Source organism: Miscanthus floridulus, unplaced genomic scaffold (genome assembly GCF_019320115.1).
Source record: "Miscanthus floridulus cultivar M001 unplaced genomic scaffold, ASM1932011v1 os_981, whole genome shotgun sequence".
NCBI classification, from domain to species: domain Eukaryota; kingdom Viridiplantae; phylum Streptophyta; class Magnoliopsida; order Poales; family Poaceae; genus Miscanthus; species Miscanthus floridulus.
The window spans coordinates 1-6,034 of NW_027098560.1; the positions used below are offsets into that span (position 1 = coordinate 1).

At 52.0% G+C, this 6,034-nt stretch overlaps 1 pseudogene; it reads left to right on the forward strand.

The window, feature by feature from the left end:
• Nucleotides 1-1,528: 1,528 nt before the first annotated feature.
• On the forward strand, nucleotides 1,529-2,530 carry LOC136535482 (chitinase 1-like; annotated as a pseudogene).
• Nucleotides 2,531-6,034: the final 3,504 nt, after the last annotated feature.

Consider the following 6,034-nt stretch of genomic DNA (forward strand, 5'->3'; position numbering starts at 1 on the left):
TGAAAGGTACACTGCCACGTGATGCACCCTGCACGCACGGCTTTGGTCACTTCATGGATTTTTTTTAGATTGTGTGGGCCACAAGAGATAGCAAGGTCAATACAACATTGTGTTTGAAACTTTGAATATTCTACCAATAACAACAAAATACTTGAATTGTATCCACTTGAGACTCGCATCTCTCCAAGATTAGTTAGGATGACTTGTACGTGTATGAATACTACAGTATATCAATACTACTACTTTTTTTTCCATTTGTGAAGCTAGAACGCTCATGTTTTCATGTGCAGTCAAAATGCTTCGAGGATAGAGTAGCAAATTAGAAGGTGGACATATTTTAGTTAATTCACTGATTATCTTTTGGACCATGCATGGGGCATGGGGCATGGCAGCAAGGGGACAGCATGTTTTAGCCAGACTATTTAATTAGGTGGTTTAACCGAGATGAGTCCGTGGAGTAAATGACGCCACGTCGCATGCTAGAGTAACTCAATGCCCCAACCTAGGTGAGATTTGCTTGGAATCATTCGATCAGGTCTCTCTCCTCGACAACATACTAGAGGAATCGTACTATACTCCTATAATTTTTTGAACCAAGTAGGCAATAAGTACCAACTTGCAATGCTACAGAACATTGATATTTTCAAGCTAGCCAAACTGCAAAAGATGCGCATTTTCTCAGGGATGCGGCAACAACTTGTTTTAGGGCTTCCCCATCGTTGCACCGTGGCTCAGTTTCAATGCCCTAAAAAGTTATCCTCCTTACAGCCTACGGTATGAGTACTATGATGCATGTTCAAATGTTTTGCCCATTTCAGTAGGGGTGTATGGATGCCTGGTTCCCACCGACCAGCATTTCCACGTCCGTATAAACTATCAGAGAAGGGTGATTGGATGCCCTGTTCTACTGTGTGCTATGTTGCATCCGCCAGTGCAAATATACGACCGATTCCTCGGGAGCTGGGTAGCTACCACCTATCCTAGAAAATCCATTCTAGCCATGCAAAGAGGCCGAACGCATGCAATACAATCGAGCTTATGCTTTAGGGTTTAGCTACCACCTATATATGGTGCATGGTTAAATGAGCACCACGCACCTACGTGGCTACGTCTCTCTCCATGTCCATAATGCTAAAAGATCGCATGTCCATAATAATGTTAAGATCGATGATGAATACTAGTATAGTATATACAATCCTCTCCCATCCTATACGTAAGACAGCCAACTAGGCCAACTAGTGCACGCAGGTTCGTCGGTTCCAAGAGTGGACTATGTAACAGATCCAGAGAAGCTAGCCAATAGCGAGCCATCCACCATGCACTAGTGTACCGTCTCAAACTTGCATTGGAATTGGATACGTGTGCATGTGTACACAAAATGCAGCCTTATACATGCATCCATACTGCGCCATGGTACCTATACAAGGACATGCATGCTTGCCTACCGCTTCCTTCACACACCAACAGATCGATCGAGCGTGCAAGTCACTGATCGAGCTACATACTTGCTTGCTTGCTTCTCATGGCGATGGGAGGACTAGCGGTAGTGGCCATGGTGGCCACTGCCTTGGCCGTGTCGGTGCGCGCCGAGCAGTGCGGCTCGCAGGCCGGTGGCGCGCTCTGCCCCAACTGCCTCTGCTGCAGCAAGTGGGGCTGGTGCGGCTCCACCTCCGACCACTGCAGCAGCGGCTGCCAGAGCCAGTGCAGCGGCAGCAGCGGCGGCAGCACCCGCCCCCGCCCCTCCCGCCCCCGCGACCCCGAGCCCCCCCGAGCACCAGCGGCGGAGGCAGCGGCAGCGTGGCGTCCATCATCTCGAGTCCCTGTTCAACCAGATGCTGCTGCACCGCAACGACGCGGCGTGCCCGGCCGGCGGCTTCTACACCTACTCCGCCTTCATCGCGGCGGCGAACGTGTTCTCGGGCTTCGGCACCACGGGGAGCGCCGACACCCGGAAGCGCGAGCTGGCGGCGTTCCTGGCGCAGACGTCGCACGAGACGACGGGCGGGTGGGCGACGGCGCCCGACGGGCCCTACGCCTGGGGCTACTGCTTCAAGGAGGAGCAGGGCGCCTCGTCGGGCCGGACTACTGCAGCCCAGCACCCAGTGGCCGTGCGCCGCCGGGAAGAAGTACTACGGCCGCGGGCCCATCCAGATCTCCTACAACTACAACTACGGCCCCGCGGGACAGGCCATCGGCGCCGGGATCCTCGCCAACCCGGACCTGGTAGCGTCCAACCCACCGTGTCCTTTGGACCGCCGTCTGTGTTCTGGATGACGCCGCAGTCACCCAAGCCGTCGTGCCACGCCGTCATGACGGGGCAGTGGAGGCCATCCGGAGCTGACACCGCTGCCGCCAGGCTGCCGGGGTATGGCGTCGTCACCAACATCATCAACGGTGGCCTCGAGTGCGGTCAGGGCGCCGATAGCCGCGCCGCGGACCGGATCGGGTTCTACAAGCGCTACTGCGACTTGCTTGGGGTTAGCTACGGCGACAACTTGGACTGCGCCACCAGAGGCCCTTCAACAGTTAACTGAACAATCAGCATGCAGTCTTAACTATATACAGTGACCATATATATGAATTACCAACACAATAAGAACTGAGTTACATACTACATATCTGCGACAAGGCAGAGCGATCAATGAATAAACAAAATGGTTACTGATTGATTTCGTGTTGGCACATGCATGCATTGTCAGTACTAGTAATTGACAAATTTACAAACGCTAGATAGGATGGAATGAAGGTTCATAGTATGGTTCGTTTGGCCCCGCTCCGAGCATCTCCGGCTCTACGCACATGCGCACTACGCAGCACTGTAGCATAGTGTAGCGTGGAGCAAAGCGGCTCCGGCTCCGGTAAAATATTACTGAGAAAATGGAAGAGTCGAAGGAGGCAGTGTTTTGGCGCTCCGGCGCCTCTGCTACAGCACTGCCACAGTGATGAAACTAGTCTTCTCCAAACAGGCCCTATGTGTGTGATATGTATGTGTCGGTTGACAAAAGCTAAGCCTTGATGCAACAACGCTATATATGGGCCTCGGTGCGCACGTATTCGAAATCTTTATATATGCACTTCTCCTATATGCTAGGTGTCAGTTTTTTTTGTTGTTGTTCACGCAATATGCAATTTTGTCATTGTTGGATAAGATAAAATTGTTCTTTGTCTTGTGATTTATTCTTTTGATTATACTAGTTGTCTCTTGTGAGTTGTTGCATGAAAATTCTCAAAATATATAGACACCTGAAGTATAGCAACTCCCTTATATATATATATGTAAATCTGCATAAAATTTGCAACAAGCTAGCAGGATCGAAGCAACTAATAATGAAAGCGCGATAGTGGCAATAGTGCACAATGTAAGTTTGATACTAAGGCCATTCTCAATGCAGTGCTTCGTAGCATGTTTTCAAAACGTAGACTTCAATAAAATATAGATGAAACAATCACTCTTAATTATAATTTCATTCTTTGTTTCATAAACTTTAATTCTATAACCATCTAGAGTGGAAAACCGAGACAAGAAGTTTCGTCACCATGAAACTCACGTCTTCGTCTCTCTTCTTAATGAAAAATATTGCCACGTTATCAAAAATGATTATGTGGCAACCTATTAAATGCAGAGTGTGTCGATAAAAGATGCTTGGCAGTCCACCAAGGGGCATTCCGCAATGATAGATTTGTCGGTGGGGGTGCGCGTAATCAGGAACCAGATGGTGACACAAGGCACAGAGACAACGATTTAGACATGTTCGGGCCGTCTGATCGACGTAATACCCTACGTCCGTGTCTTTGGTGTATTGTATTGATCTGGACGACCAAGTAGCTTGATATAGCATATCCGCTAGGGGACCCCTACCTCTTCTTATATACTCTGGAGGAGGTAGGGTTACAAGGTAAGTATCATATTTGGTACTATACAATGTCTTGTGGTGCACGCCGAGCAGCGCCGTGCACGCCTTGATCTTGTGGACCGGGCTACCTCCGAGGTGCGGCCCATGTCTTGGGGGCCATACCCCCACAGCTAGTCCCCGAGCCTGACAGTAGGTGACGCAGTCACGTGGTGCCAGGGCCATAAAGTAGAAGACTAGCTGTGGGGTATTAACCCCTATACCCTTACGGCTAAGGCTTGGGCTGGCCCGGATCGATGGGTTCAGTCCACCCGAAAGGCGACGTGCGGCTCAGTCTAACCTGATCGGAGTCCCGCACAAGGAATCAAGACGGATTTGGCGACCAAGCAGGATCCTGGTCGGTTAGAATAGGAATCCTTATCCAGCCACATATGGCAATTGTAACTGACTAGGATTAGTTTCAGATCTGTAACCCTGCCCCCCGGACTATATAAGGCGGCAGGGGACCCCTCTAAAAAACATCTCTCATTGACATACAACAATACAAATCAGACGCAGGAGTAGGTATTACGCCTTCTTGGCGGCCGAACCTGGATAAAACCTCTTGTCTGTCTTGCGTCACCGTCTTGTTTGGGCTTGCGCATCTGTCTGCCGATAATCTACTACCTTGGGCCATACCCCTAGGTAGACTGTCCGACCATATTTCGTCGACAGTGGCGCGCCAGGTAGGGGGTGTGCGTACTGCTCTCCAAGCAAACAAGATGTCATCATCTCCGGCTCCATGGCTACGCCCAACGGCCTCACGTTCACCGTCGGCCAGATCACCTTGGACCACCGGCCCTGAGCGTCTCCATCGCCATGACCGCGGAGGAGGCGTGGATTCAACCCGCGCCGACGACTACTTCACCTGCATCGGCTACGGCTCCGACCACGGTGAGCACGGACTCCGACCACGGTGACACTGGCTCCGGACCACGGACCGCTCCGACCACGATGGATCTGGCTCCGCCACGGTACATCTGGACTCGACCACACTCACAGCCACGCCGACAACCCGTCATCCGCTTCCCCGCTACAGAGGAAAGCAGATCGACGACAACGACCTGCTCGACTCCATCGATCGGGTCGGACATCAAACTCGCTGAAACCCTAGCTCTGGTAAGTACGAATTCAAGCCAACCTAATGAGCATGTTAACAGCCTCCCCACGAACAGATCTATCCGACCAGCTCGGGACCAGTCGTCCTGCACGACTTGGAACAGATCTTTGTGTCGTATCTACTCCTGAGGGGCGCTCCGCTCGTCGCCAGCCAGCCTTCGCGACGGGTTCCGACTCTACGAGTACGAAGTCCGACGGAGAACCACCAGGTCCAGCCCTACGGCCTGCGAAACGCTGCCTCCAGCTACGCGTACAACCTACGACGCCGCTCGGATCCTATGTCCTATACACCGATCTCGGCCGAAGCCATGCAACATCGTCAACATGGTCCGGATTGAAGATTATCAAGAAGGATCCGCCACACAGTCCGAGAGGGTGACTCCAGCTCCTCATCCGGCATCGCATCCGATGCATCTGTCCACACCGAGCTTCAGCGTCACGAAGATGAAGGCGTCAAATACGATCTGGATCTACCAGACCACGCCCCGGGTTTCCCCCAATTTCCGTCTTTCCCGCCAAGACGAGGGGATTTGATCCATGTTGTTAGCAACGACGAGCCGCCAGCAGTTGGCGAAACAGAACAAGAAAAAACTGCACGCGAAGCACGCAATATTGACCGGTTTAATCGCCGGCAAATCGAAGCTGAAGCAGACCAGGAGGCACGACGCATAAGGCTCCGACCACGTGACCTCAACAATGCTTTCGACAGAGGTGGGGGACAAACAAGTCTTCAAGACCCCAAGCGCCAACGTAGCCGTCGCCATGGCGACAATGCAGCGGCTGCCCAACACTCCCGAGACCCAAGCAGTCCGTGATGACATACAAGCTTATCTGACGGCTGCTATGGCTCAGACGCAGAGATGAATCAAGCCCGGGCTCCATCCGTTTCTGTCGAATCAAGCCACAGCCGTCCAATACTCAAGTCGCTCACAGCCACTCAACCAACGTGGCTCGCGCAATAACGACCATCAGACAACCGTCAAGGCGGAAACGGTGGTCATGATGGATGGTCGGGACGACAAACC